This window comes from Canis aureus, chromosome 26 (assembly GCF_053574225.1).
Source record: "Canis aureus isolate CA01 chromosome 26, VMU_Caureus_v.1.0, whole genome shotgun sequence".
Classification (NCBI taxonomy): Eukaryota; Metazoa; Chordata; class Mammalia; order Carnivora; family Canidae; genus Canis; species Canis aureus.
This window is the reverse complement of record NC_135636.1, coordinates 32,462,294-32,477,302: the sequence shown is the minus strand read 5'-3', so window position 1 is coordinate 32,477,302 and position 15,009 is coordinate 32,462,294. Positions and strand designations below refer to the sequence as shown.

Sequence of the window (15,009 nt, the reverse complement as noted above, 5' to 3'; positions counted from 1 at the left end):
TTTTTTTCCATTCAACAATGCCTCATGAACATCCTTCCAACTAATAATAGGTTCTTTTTAATGACTGTGTAACATTCCATGGCATGGGTGTGGTATAACTTATTCAGCCAGTCTCCTAATGATGTGTATTTACTTCATTTCCCATTTTTTTTGTCACCAGGAAATGATACAATAAACATGCTTGTTCATATAAACAGTGGCCTTTTAATTTCTATGGAACAAGTTCCCAAGAATGAAACTATCGGATCAAAGGGTATTTGTTTTTAATGTTAATAGGTCCTGTCAGACTGCTTACCCAAAAAAGCTGTTACAACTTCCATCTACATTAGGAATGCCTCTCACTCCCTATCTCCTGCCAGGAACTGCTTGCTTTTTCTTTCTTCAACATGTGATAGGTATGAAGTGAAATTTTATTGTTCTAATCCCATATTTATATTTCATAGCTTTTAGTTCTGGCTTAGGTGGTTTGTGCCTCCCATCTCCTCTATCAGTGTTTTTCAAACTGTTGGTCATGAAATGAATGTAATGGGTAATACTTTTGTTTTTAATTACATGCAATAAGATATACAACAAAGGAATCACATTTAGTAAAGGTAAGCAATGTTCTGTAAAACTTGTTTCACTTTTCATAAATGCATATTTCTGGGTCACAATGTAAAATACATTTATTATCAATCTAGGTCCAAAAGTGTGGAAACATAAGCCTAAGCTATACATGTAATCTCCCAGATTTCCTGCAAGACAACTGCTTATTTCTTCACACTTAAGTTTTATATTTATCTGGAACTTACTTCTGTAAGTGGTATAGGAAAGGTGCAATTTATTTTCTTGTAAATGTACAGTCAACTGTGCCATTATTATTTATTAAAAATACATCCTTTCTCATCAAATTGAAACACCAATTTGTCATACACTAAATCCTCATTTATATAGGAATCTATTTATGAATCTGTTCTATTCAACTATTTATCTATTCCTATGCCAATGTCATAATGATTTAAATTCGGTAGCTTTACAAAATGTTTTAATACCTGGAAAGAAGCCCCTTCCACCTCCCCCATTCTTTTTCAAAACTTTACTAGCTTTTTCAAAACTTTACTTCAAATTTTTTTCTCAGCCCAAATTATTACATATGTGTTCTTCTATATAAAATTTAAGCTGATTTTATACAATTTAAAAAATAGACAAAATCTTGCCAGGAATCTAATTGAAATTGCTCAGTGTCCACCTGCCCAGCCTCATCTTCTACTGACACTTTCCCACACAGACCCCTTCCCCTAGCTATGGCAACAAAGGACTACTGATGATCACTCAAACCCAACAAGGTTTTTCCCACCCTGTGTTACTGCTCAAGCTACTCCCACTGATTGCACTGCCACGCCAAGTCTTGATCCACCTTATGAAATACTACTCCTTCAGGGAACGGCACAAATATCTTCCCTTTGGTAAGGCTTTTCTACACATCTCAAATCACCTCTTTTCCATGTGCCTATTATAGGCTGGTCATATCAAGCCTCACATTAACTTGTTAGCCATGTAATGATACCTTCATCACAAGACTATCAACCTTTTCGGGTAGAAACCTCACTTTCTCAATCTCTGAGTAGTTCCTAGCACATAATAGATACTAAATAAATGTTTCAGAATGTTAAGTTTTACCAGTGGGAAACAGGAGGATATTAGAAAGTTCCCTTTATTTATCTGAGGTATGTCTAAAATTTTGCAAGCCATACACAAATAAAATTGGAAAATGTCCATTTGTTTTATGCTATTGGTTTTTAAAGAAAATAGATGGCTTCCAAATATTTAAAGAATAATTAATATTTGGCATGCATTCCAGAAAACACACTACTGGAGGAAAAAAATGTTTTAAGGCCAAACAAACAAGAAGAGAGCTAGCTTTCAAACTCCACTGTACACATAAGAATCATGGAAGGGCAAGTGCAGTGGGAGGGTGGGGTGCTGCATATTTCCAGGTTCTTGTCACTGAAATTCTGTACAGGTCTGCATTGGGGCCTGGGAATAGACATTTTTAAAAAACAGCTGCCATCCCTCCCAATTCTGAAAGACATATTATTTAAACAAACACACAAACACACAATGAAAGACCAATCAAAACAGGCTTAATAGCTCTTAAATTCTTAAAAACTGGGACGCCTTGGGTGGCTTAGCAGTTAAAGCATCTGCCTTTGGCTCAGGTCGTGATCCTGGAGTCCCAGGATTGAGTCCCTCATCGGGCTCCCTACATGGAGCCTGCTTCTCCCTCTGCCTGTGTCTCTGCCTCTCTTTCTCTCTGTGTCTCTCATGAATAAATAAATCTTAAAAAAAAATTCTTAAAAACTCTTAAGAAATTTTAATTCTTTAAATGTATTTTTAAATAGTTAAAATGTAAAAAAATGAAACATGTAAAGTAGAAAGGTATAGAAAGGATACAGTGAAAAAGTTGAACTATTAAAATGTATATAACAGAAAAAATATGCTAAATTTTAACAAAATACAAATAGACAAAATATTAAGACAAAGATGTGCATTATAATTACAGGCAAATTAAATAAAACAATGAAGAGAAAATAAGCAGGAAACAGACATGAATTAAAAAAAAAACAAAGCAAAGCAACAAAGATACTGTTTTTGTACCTATTAAACTAGCAAAACAAGTGATAAAACTCAATACTGATTAGGAGGTAAGGCCAACAAGACATACTCAAGAATTTAGGTCAATGGTTTTCAATATGGAAGAACTGCCTCCTAGAGGGCATTTTGGAAATATTGAACGCACTTCTGGTTCACACAATGATTGAGGCATGCTATTAGCATTTATGGGCAGGGTCAGGAAATCTAGACATCCTGCAATGCAGGAGACAGTCCTGCACAATGAACAATTATGCTACTTTTCACATGACTATCAAATGTCTGCCAGAAAATCATTCTGTCCTTAACTGTCTGAGCCTAGAAATCTAACTCCATTTTATACAAAAATACAAATTTTTTAATGTGCTATTTTAATTTGTACTGAATTTTCCAGTAATGCAATTAATCATGTAAACTGCAAAAAGACTGGACCATTTTATGTTTAGAACCCTACCATAGTAAGAACTGTTTTAAAAAAAAAAAAAAAAGAACTGTTGACCATTTCAGAAAACTCACATCACCAAAAGCTATGCCACTGGTGGTATCTAGCTGCTAATACTACACACTGCTATCAGGAATACAATCACAAGAACTACATATATACTTATGTAGCCCTTATTTCAAAATGTCCAAAATATGAGGAAAAAAAAAGTCTCTTCAATAAATGGTGCTGAGAAAACTGGATATTCACATGTAAAAAGGTGAAACAACTCCTACCCTACACCATTCACAAAAATTAACTCAAAATGGATTTTAAGACATGAAACTCCTAGAAGAAAACGTAGGAAAGGCATGAAAATCCTAGAAGAAAACATAGGAAAAAGGCTCCTTGATGTGGGTCTTGGTAATGGATTTTTTGGAAATCATACCTAAAGCACAAGCAACAAAACGAAAAATAAATGGAACTACAGCAAACTGAGAAGCTTCTACATGGCAAAAGAAACCATCATCAAAGCAAAAAGACAATCTATGGAATGGGAAAAAATACTTGCAAAATGTGTATCTATTAAGGGGTTAATACCCAAAACATAAAGAACTCATACAACTCAATAGCAAAAAAACCCCAAATAATCCAATTATAAATGAGCAAAGGATCTGAATAGACATTTTTCCAAAGAATATGTATGAATGGACAACAGGTACATGAAAAGGTGCTCAACATGATTAGTCTTTAGGGAAATGCAAATTGAAACCAAAATGAGATGCTACAAAAAAAAAAAAAAGAGAGAGAGAAAGAGATACTACCTCATGCCTGTTAAAATGGCCATCATCAAAAAGACATAATAAATGCTGGCATGGATGTGGAGAAAAGAGGACCTTTGTACACTGTTGGTGGGATTGTAAACTGGTACAGCCACTATAGAAAATAGTACGGAGGTTCCTCAAAAAATTAAAAAAGAACATAAGATCCAGCAATTCCACTTCTGGGAATATATCCAAAGGAAATGAAAATGCTAATTCAAAAAGATATCTGCACCCCCATGTTCAAAGCAGTGTTAATACACGGAAACAACCTAAGTGTCCACTGATGGATGAATGATAAAGAAGTTGTGGTGTGTGTGTGTGTGTGTGTATGTGCGCGCGCACGTAATGGAGTATTATTCAGCTATAACAAAACAAGAAAATTCTACCATTTGCAACAACATGGATGGACCCTCAAGGTATTATGCTAGGTGAAGTAAGCCAGACAAAGACAAATACTGTATGATCTCACTTATATGTGGAATATAAATAAATAAATAAATAAAAATGAAAAACCCACCAAAATCATAAAAAGAGAGTTCAAGATTTGTGGTTACCAGTGATGAGGGCTTTGAGGAGAGGAAACTGGAGGAAGGTGGTCAAAAGGTAGAAACTTCCAGTTACAAGATAAATAAGTACTAGGGATGTACTGTACAAACGTGATGACTACAGTTAACACTGCTGTAGAATATACAGGACAGTGTTAAGAAAGCAGATCCTAAGAGTTCTCATTACAAGGAGAATTTTTTTTTTTTTTTATTCTATCTATAGGAGATGACGGATGTTAACTAAACCTATCATGGTAAGCTATAGGCAAGGCATTGTGGAAGATTAGAGGACAAAAGATTACTTTTGATTGAAAGAAGGGCTGAGCTGGAAAACAACGGGATAAGATCAGGGAAGAATAAATGGGGTATTGAAGGAAGGTTACAATTTCAACAGCAATAAGAAAATTAAGAGCGAGAGTATAAAGAAGTGAATAGAAAAGAAAAATATATAAAAGGAAGGGTGCTTGTTTCAAGTAGCAAAAGACAGCACCAGAAACTAAAAACCTAGAGTAGCAGAAAAGAAAGCTATATGTAGAAGGGATAAGATTTCAAAGACACACAGTGACCAATTTTGAGAGTATGAATGCTAGGATTGGAGCTTTATAATGAATTTAGCAAAAACTGGGGCAGAGAATGAGAATAATATTAACTTTATCATAGAATACAATAGGAACCAGAATTTGGTGTAAGTGTCCAAGACAGGCTGAAGGGACAACAGAAAATTAAACTACCGTGTGGCTAATATACTGAAGAGGGGAAGGGAAGGAAGGATGGGAACAAGGCAGAGAGGACAGGGCATTGCAGTGAGAAATGAAAACATAAGTGAAGTTAGATGATTAAGGGCTCTGACTGCTAGGTTAAGGATCCTGTGTATCCTCCCCAGAAAGGCCCAGTCAGGGATGCCTGCCTTTGGCTCCGGGTGTGATCTGGGGTACTAGGATCGAGTCCTGCATGGGGCTCCTCTTGGGGAGCCTGCTTCTCCCTCTGCCTATGTCTCTGCCTCCCTCTGTGTGTGTGTCTCATGAGTGAATAAATAAAAATGAAGGAAGGAAGGAAGGAAGGAAGGAAGGAAGGAAGGAAGGAAGGAAGGCAGGCAGGCAGGCATGGTCAGCTATCACCCTGAGCCACAAGCAGAGAAGTCTCTATCTACCTCAGTGCTTCGGAAATAAACATGACTGGAGAAAGGAGAGGATATGACAGAGCTCTCCTGCAGATCACTTAATTTCTTCCCAACTCTACATGTGTCCATTTTCTAGGTAATCTCCCCAGAGGTTTCTATATCAGGTGACTGTGTGCTGGCAATAGCTTATGGTGTGTAGGTACCACCACAAAGTAACACGAAGGTTTGATTTAATCGACAGATTACCAAAATGATCGATATAGTGGTAGCGGTAGACACACTGAGACCACAGTTTGACATTAATTACATCAACTGACTCAAACAATATTTATTACATGCCTTCTATACACCAGCACAGGGAATAACAACAGTGAATAAGTAAGATCCCTGTTCCCAAGAAGCTTCAAGTCTAATTACAGAGAACCATTTTTTAAAACTTCATAAAGTATATCAAGACATCAGTTATTTCATGAAGAAAAACATTTATTAAACACCTGCTACATGTCAGGTATTATCCTAGGTATAAGTACACAGATATAAACAGGACACAATGGCTGTCCAAGGAAAGGTTTCATAGTAAGGAAGCCAAGAGAAAATCTACAACAGTACCAGAGTACTGTAATATTCAACATGATTAACTGATGTAATGAGTTATGAAGCCAGCATCAAATAAGAGAAAAACTACTAGAGATCTTACTTGATAACAATGTACCTTTATAAATCTGATCATTTTGAAAGAGTATCCACATGTTATTTCATTTTATTCCAACAACAAGCCTATAAAGTTCAGTAAAACAAATGTACTAGACACTATGTGAGAACACAAAAAACGCTATAACTTGCTCAGAGTCACATCAAGTGACAGTAGAGCTGGGACAAGAAACTCTACCTTTTGCTCCAAAGTCCAATGCTCTTCCCTTTTGTTCTGACTCCATACCTCACCATTATGACCTTGGACAAGTCACTTGGCATTTCTTTGTCATAGTTTCCTCATCTGCAAAACAGGGAGAACACCTGCAGTACCTACCTAAAGTAACTTGGGGGAAGGATCAAATAAAGCAACATTAAGTCAACATATTTTAAGATGTACAAAGGCAAGGTACACATTATCAGGCATGCCTTGCTTCTCTTAGGAAAAATAGGGCACAGGGTGCCAAAACACTGAGTAAATAAATGAACCACACTGGATTTTAGGGCATACATTGCTCTCAAGGTCGCCCATTCAACTTTATGACAAAGACAAAAGGATTGTAGTTCACATTTCTGTTGTAGTCCCATTGACCCTACAAGGCAAATATCAATCAAGTTTCATCAGAAAGGTATGTATTCACCTATACACCAGATTCTGTTGGGGATCCTATCAAACACCTGAATCACAAGAAAGAAAGACAGGTTATGCCTGTATTCCCCCCTAAAAGTGTAAACAGGTTGTTTTTGCTGTCTGTTAAAAAAAAAAAAAAAAAAAAAAAAGTTTGAGTATTATGAATACCCTGCCTGCCCCCAACCAGCAGCACCACACTTCCCATCTTTCATGCCTCAGACCTGCTCTGTCCAATACCATACTCATAGCCATATCCACATGTAATCACATTTAAATTACAAATTCAGTTCCTCATTTACACACTAGTCACATTTCCAGTGCTCTGTAGTCACATGTGGCTAGTGGCTACCATCTTGGACAGTCCAGATATAGAACAGCTCTATCACTGCAGAAAATTCAACTCAACAGAGCTGCCTTAGATACTACATTTTTATTTTTATTTCCACTCTGACTATAGACTCCTTGAGGACAGAGGCTATGTCTTCCTTATCCTGGTATCCTTGATATACACAGCAAAGTACCTATCACACACCAAGCATTCACATTATACATCTAATTGAGTATCTCAAACATAGCAGACTACTCTGTCACTTCCCCCACCCCAAAACACACAAACACACATACACACACACACACACACACAAATAACAAACAAGACATCCTCTCACATGGGGGATAGGGGTGGAAGAAAATTCTGTATGTGCAGGAAGGAATCTGCTTTCTAGTTCTTGATGTGCTAGAACCCAATCATGTAGTCTTGGGAAAATTATCTACTTTCTTCACCTCTAAAAACTTAGAATTAAACTCCATGTACTTTAACTCTAAAACTTTAATCATCTTGTAACAAAGGAAGTCATGTATTCTATCCAAAAGGTCTTTATACATGTCAGAGAACACATCTGCTAACACTGATGAGTATCTCAAATTAAACAGAATCCATTTCTACGGCTCAGGCTATCTTGATTGGAGTCACTTTTGGTCTTTAACTGAGCACGTGGAATTTTTCACCTTTACTTAGGATATCAACTACAGGGTAAAGCCTGAGGCTTGAAGATTTAGTTTCTTCCATGTGCTGAGGCCAGAACTGGATACTCTGTCCATATCTGATTAGAGAGAAACAAGGGCAAGTTTCTTGAGTATCTGAATTTAACAAGAATTATCCCATCAGTTTCTCTATTAGCCTTAGCCTAAAAATTGACAGAATAGTACAAAGTTGAACCAAGAGAATCTTTCTGTAACAATCCTTATCCTATAAAGAATGTCATTATATAAAACATTTATATCTTTATTCAGTCCACACTTCACCATATTTAACAGCTATAAAAAAAAACCTTCATTGTCCCCAAACCTCTTTATAATGACCTTCACACACATATTCACTCATTCCCTTTTATAAACTTTACATGGTTTGAAGACCAGCTAAGAACAAATACAATCTGAATTACTGGCCTGCCTTTCTTTAAAATCTGTAAATATTTTGGACAATAGCAGTTCAGGCACTGTACAATAAATTATATTAAGTTTGTCAAGTCTTCTGACATCAAAGTTTTAATTTTCCTTAAATACTACCTATGTCATCTCTCCTAGTGAACAGAATGAACTAACAGCCAATTCCATCTACTAGCATTTACTAAGTACCAACAAGGCAGTAACATTTAGTAAATGACAACTAAACACTATTTTGGACAATGAGGTGGGGACCATACGCAAAGGCCTAAGGGCAATTAAAGGTTTCTACCACAGAACTGACCCTATCTGATTACAATAAAATCAGATATAAAAAAAAAAAAATCAACCAATGTTATTTACATATAATCCTACATAGTGCCCTGCCAATGTAAGAATTCAGTGTCTGTCCAACTGCTGGATGGATAAATTAATGAACCTAACTAGAGTATTTCTAAGCAAAAAGAAAAAAACTCTATAGGCTAAGAACTGCCTTTTTTTTTTTTTTTTTTTTAATTTATTTATGATAGTCACAGAGAGAGAGAGAGAGAGGCGCAGAGATACAGGCAGAGGGAGAAACAGGCTCCATGCACCAGGAGCCCGACGTGGGACTCGATCCCAGGTCTCCAGGATCGCGCCCTGGGCCAAAGGCAGGCGCCAAACCACTGTGCCACCCAGGGATCCCCCAAGAACTGCCTTTTGCAAAAATGGAAATAGAGAAGAATCTGTTTGTAGCATGAAATCTATGACACAGAAGGGACTCAAATATGCCAATCAGTAAGACCTGTGTGCGTCTTTATCAAAACACTGGGAAGAACAGAGATAAAGAAAACACAGTTTGAGTTACTCATAATCTAGTAGAGGAGACCGAAATGCAACACAGAAGAAGAACTGGCATATTCCATCCTGATAATGCTAAAGAGCATAGAAGAATGACCCAAGGCGGTGGGGTGTCACAGACAGAGGCATCCCGAAGGGCATGTTGGGAGTTAGGCAGCCAGAGACTGAAGAAAAAGCTCTATGCACCTGTGTGAGAAAGGGCAAAAGTGTATGCATACGGGTGGAACGGGGACAGAGCTGGAGGACAGCACAGGCAGAAAAACAGCATACGCAGAGATGACCCAGAAGTCCAAGACACTAGACCCATGAGTATCGTGAATCCAGGAAAACTGAGAACTAACAGTTTTGCATGAGACGTATACACTGTAAGGGGGCACAGCAACTCAGAAATCCTGCGGGAAAGTTACTTTCCATCCCCAAGTGGCTTTCCCAAGGTGGAGTCGCCACTGACGCCTAAACCTCAAAGACAAGCGATCTCGGCGAGTGGCATCTGCATTGTTAACGGACTCCCAGATGATTCCCCTAGACATTTAAACTGGAGACACGCTGAAACGTCTTCTGAGGTCTCAGCAGTTCCCAAAGTTTGCTACACCCTGGAACCGCACGGGGCTCCCTAAGAGACACGGAGTCTGTCTGCCCCCACTTCCCCCCCAAAACACTCGGACTGAATCCGTCTGGATGTGCTACCCAAGCTTCGGGAATCTTTAAAAGCTGCCCCCCCGCCCCCCCCGACTAACGTGCAGCAAAGTTGGGAGCGCCGCTGACCTCATTAAGAACTTGAATCCCGGAGTCAGGCCGCCTGGGTCCAAATTACCAGCTACGTGACCTTGGGCAAGTAAGCCACGAAACCCTTCGGAGCCTCGGCGGCCTCGTCAATAAAATGGGGATAACGATCCTACCTTACAGGCTTGCTGTGAAGTGAGACGTGGTGGACGTAAGGGCCTGGCACGACGCCTGGCGCACAGCGAGCGCTGAACGAGGCTGGCTGCTTAGGGTCCTTATTACTCTCCTCGTCCGACTGTCACTGTGCCGCGGGCAGCAGCGTCCCCACAGGGCGGCGGCAACTCAAGCAAACCCTTCTGCTGGACCAAATTCCTCGCCGGAGTTGTCTAGCTCCGCTCCAGACCCGCCCCCTCCCCCGGGGGGCCGGGAGGGCGCATCGCCCCGCCCGGGTAGCTCCGAAGGGTCAGACCGGGTCGCTCCCGCCCGGACAGAAGCCGCCGACCCCCCCCGCCCCCCGCCCCGCGGAGTCAGGGCCAGGCTCCGCCGGACCCCGCGGGGCCCCCCGACGAAGGCAGGGACGCGCTCCGAAGGCAGGGCCCTTGCGGCGCCCGGGCCGGACGCACAGATTGGGCCGCTGCGGGACCGCCCGGAGGGGAGGAGAGGGGAGGGCCGCCCGCTTACCTGAGGCGACGGGCGGGGCCCGCATCGCTGGGGCGGGCGCCGCCGCCGGCCGCGCTCGGCCTTCCGCCTCACGCCACCCGCGCCATAGTGCCGGCGCTCTCGCTGCCCCGGCCGGCTGTCCTCAGGCGGTCGGTCCGGCCACCCGTCAGCGACTCTCCGAGGGCGCCCGGGGACGACGAAGGCCGGTCGGGCCGGCCGGCTGGGCTCTGCTCCGGCAACTTCCGACTGCCAGGGGCGGCAGCGTCAAATAACTCCCGGAACCGAGGGGACCACGGCGCGTGCGCGTCGCGCCTGATCAGAGACTTCTGCGGGTCCGAAGCCGCGGCGTCAAATAACTCCCGAGACACGGCGCCGGAAGCTGCGCGTGCGCAGCTTTCCCAGGTGGCCGCGCGGGGCATAGTCCCTCCTTCCTTTCCGGATCAAGTGGAGTGGGAGGGGCGAAGCGCGGGATGCGCCTGCCTCGTCTCCATACAGCCCGGGGGTGTTGCACCTGTGTGCCTGTGGATCAACCCGGACTCCGCGTGTTTCCCTGCGGACGGAGTCAAGGGCTCCTCGGCAAGATTCTGGCTCCAGGTTCTGAGAGTTTCTCACATTCCCACCATTACAGAGCACCCTTTTCTTTGAAATGTTGCCCTTTACTTAACCACCCTATGATTACCTGGGCGTCGTATCAACTATAAGAAATACTCGATTCGAGGCCAGGAGCAGATTACAAAGATGAATCAGAGATCAAATTCAGAGCCTCTGGTTAAGGAACTGAGAAGACATTAATAATAATAATAATAATAATAATAATAATAATAATAATAATAGCAGGAGATACCGGTTTGCCATAAAAGAGGAGGGAGGCCATGGCCTTCAGACTGTCCTTGATATTCAGAGAAGACGGGGTCAGGGTGTTGGGTAGTGCTGAAGGTATAGTTGTCCGAAAAAAGCCGAAGAGAGCAGAGAAAACGCTGACTCCTTATCTTCAGGTAGACGAGACTGATTTTCTCATAAAAAGGATAGAGAAGAGTATCTCAAGACCTCGCCCCACCCCCAGGAGAGTTGCTAGAGGGAAGGGGAACAAGGGGCAAGAATGTTCCAGAACAGGAGCGCCTGAATGGCTCAGTAGTTGAGCGTCTGCCTTCGGCTCGGGGCCTGATTCTGGGGTCCTGGGATTAAGCCCCCAACTGGCTCCCGGCAAGGAGCCTGCCTCTCCCTCTGCCTATGTCTGTGTCTCTCATGAAAGAATAAATAAATTTTTAAAAACTTAAAAAAAAAAAAAAAAAGGATGTTCCAGGACAGGAATGGGGCTATATATCCAGGACACTTTGTGGATCAAAGCCATGCGTATCAGTTAAACAAAGTGCGACAAACACTATAAGAGGTTCACTCAATATCTATTCCAACCACTTATCCCTCGCCTTTCAGAACTAGAGACTAAAAAGCAAAGTATATAGTTTCCAACCTCCCTTACAGCTAGGAGTAGCAACCAAATGAAGTTCTGGCCAATAAGATATAGGCAGAAGTCCTAAGGGAGAGCCTCCCTCCTGGAATAAAAAGGAAGCTTTTGGAGACCTTTACTTCCCATTCTCTTTCTTCATTTATGGAATTCAGGCACAATACCTGGAGGTGCCACAGTCATCCTGAGACCATGAGGAGGACTGTGCTAAGGAAAGTGGAACAGAAAGACAAACCTGGTTCTTTAGGACATACTCAAGCAGCTGCACAAACCTTGAGCTGCCTTCCTGTTTTATGAGAGGGGGGACAATCTTATTTAGAACACAGTTTGTTGAGTTATGTGTTACTTACTTTCTTTTCTTTATATGTTACTTTCAACCAGACTCATTTCTAACATAATAAATACTGAATACCTATAATGCTTTAGACTGGTAAGGGGCTGATAATGAAGGTGACAAATTGGAACAGATTATGGGAATTGGGAAAGTGATAGACTAGGAAGGACTAGGAAGGTCAGGACTAGGAAGCTGTCTGAAAGCTCCTGGTAAGATAATGAAAATATGTCTGTCTCCCACCTGGTGACTTCAATTCATTCCTAAAAATTCTGACTCTAAGTGAAAGCTGTTAAATGAAAGAATATATTTCCATTAATTTTAATGGAAAAACAAAACAAAAAACATGTTCAATTCCAACCCAAGACACCTAAGTATTTTTACAGAAAAATATATCTATGGAATAAAGCAAACAACAATTATATAAGCAACAAATAATTTTAAGTGAAGAGCATGGCTTTTACATAAAATCCAAAGTGTAAGGACTATTGTACTGGTCAGGAAGATAAGATTTAACATTCAGTGGGAGTTGGTGGAGAAAAGATGCAAGAGAGTCATTCTTTATTTTTTAAGTAGGCTCCATACCCAATGTGGGGCTTGCACTTATGATCCTGAGATCAAGAGTTGGAGGCTCTACTGACTGAGTCAACCAGGTGACCCAAGAGTCATTCTTTAAAGGTAATACATTTCTGCACCTTTTTCTTTACCATTTTTTTAAATTTTTGAAGGCTTCTCTTAAACTAGCATGAGGATAAAGTTATAACCTGCACACACACACACACACACACACACACACACCCGAGGGAGGGAGAGGACTAAACATGACACCTTGAACATGTGAGGAAAGTGTCCACACAAAACAGACTGAGGAAACATGAAATGCCATACAGAGGGAAACCTTATGGTTTTTCCAAATACAGTGCCTAATTCAAACATGTTCCACATCATAATTTCTAACTAGAAGAGAAGATTAAATTTGGGGAGTGTCTTTATCTGAAACTGTTATGTCAAAATATCACCTTGTATTATGTACCCATTTGCTGTGTATTAAAAGGTATTGCATTCGAAAAAGGAAAACTGGAATTATATTAACCTTTTTTGGCAGACTTTTCCCCCCAAAGTTGATCACATAGATAGATACACATACACACATATACATATACACAAATATACACAAAACCCATCCTACAGGTCTTACAATGTAACAAACATTCTTCTCACTGGCAAAGGGGATCCATGCTCCCTCCCCTTGAGTCTGGTTGTGACTGTCCTGGCCAATGTGGCAGAAGGAATACTATGTAGCTTCTGGGACTAGGTCATAAAGAGGATACAGCTTCCACTTAGCTTACCGCCTTTTGCAATATTCATCCTGGAACCCAGTCACCATGTTGGGAGGAAGCCCAGGCCATATGAAGAGACCATGCAGAGGTTTTCCCTCAGAGAGCATGAGCTAATGTTTCAGCTGGCAACATTAAGTGGCCAGATAGGTGAGCAAGGAAGCCTTCAGATGATTCCAGTCCCCAGACTTCATGCCAACCTACCTGATACCAAGCAGAGCAGAGACAACATACTCATTTTGAGCCCAGCCAAAAGAGCAGATTATGAGCAAAATTAGTATTTTTATTGTTTTAAACCACTAAGTTTTGGGGTATATTGTATGCATTCATAGTAATTAAAACACTTTCAAGAGCCATAATTGAGAAAAGTTGTTAAAAGAGGTAGGAGAGGTATGTCATCTGTAGCCAATTTTTTTTTTCTTTTCCTTCTTTTTCAAAATATACAGAACTAGTTTGGGGTAGATAATGGTTGGGAAGACCTACTTCTATTTCTCTTGAACTTAATATGGTACTGGCACAGTGTAGGTACTCAGTAAACATTTGTTAGGTGGATGTGGGGGTGGTAGATGGAAAATTCATTGGCTTGGCATCTAACCACTTTCTTGCATCTAGCCACTTTCTTGCTCTACTGTTAAGTTTTAATGAGTAATATCCAGTGGCCAGTGGTACTGCCATCATTAGACCTAGGTAAGAGGTTCCCTGCCCCAGACTATCTGCCTCGAGGAGTGCTGCACTAAAGTGCACTAAATAAGATCAATATTCCTTAAACTTTTCCAAGTGTCCCTCCAAGGTCAACACTGTGACCTTGGTATGGTGCCTCAAATCAGACCAGGCCCCATATGGAGCCTGTTAGCTGGAAATTTCAACCTTGAAGTTTTCTAAACCTCACTCCAGTGGATGAGACTGGCCAGAGCCAAAAGTGCCATCCAGGCAGGGTGATGCACCCCCAGTCCAAGTCCATTCCCTATGCATCTCATTCTTTATTTCTTCTCTTTGAAGAGCCCTTCAGCTTCTGTCTTACCACCGTGCCTCCCCCCACCCCCAATCACTTGTTTGTAAGGTTGACCAGACACCTTGAAGAGCTCCAGGACTTACATATATGGAATCATTCTGGAGTCTCATGACCAGTTCTGGTTCCAGGAGGACAGCCTGGCAAGGAACTCACTCTTGCTGGCTGGTGCAGAATTTCTTTCACCCGCTTGTATGAGATTAGGCTGCCAAAATAGTGTTGGCATGCTGATTTTGGTGATTTTCACTCACACTGAAGCCACGGTGAATTTAGGACTCTGAGCTACCAACAGTGCACTGTAGATGCTTGGGCTTGAGTTGCATGATGTGGGCCCAA

At 41.3% G+C, this 15,009-nt stretch overlaps 1 protein-coding gene across 10 annotated transcripts in view; it reads right to left on the bottom strand.

The window, feature by feature from the left end:
• RALGAPB (Ral GTPase activating protein non-catalytic subunit beta) overlaps positions 1-10,784 on the bottom strand; it is an 83,330-nt gene extending 72,546 nt beyond the window's left edge. For 2 of the 10 annotated variants that reach the window (XM_077873141.1, XM_077873147.1), the window contains exons 1-2: positions 10,048-10,318; positions 6,431-6,535 (exon numbers count right to left, since the gene is read on the bottom strand). The gene's annotated coding sequence lies outside the window, so the exon portion shown is untranslated. Of the gene's footprint in view, positions 1-6,430; positions 6,536-10,047; positions 10,319-10,552 lie in introns of those variants that run through there. The other 8 variants (XM_077873146.1, XM_077873148.1, XM_077873150.1 and 5 more) reach the window with 6 other exon arrangements.
• Between the last annotated feature and the right edge of the window lie 4,225 nt (positions 10,785-15,009).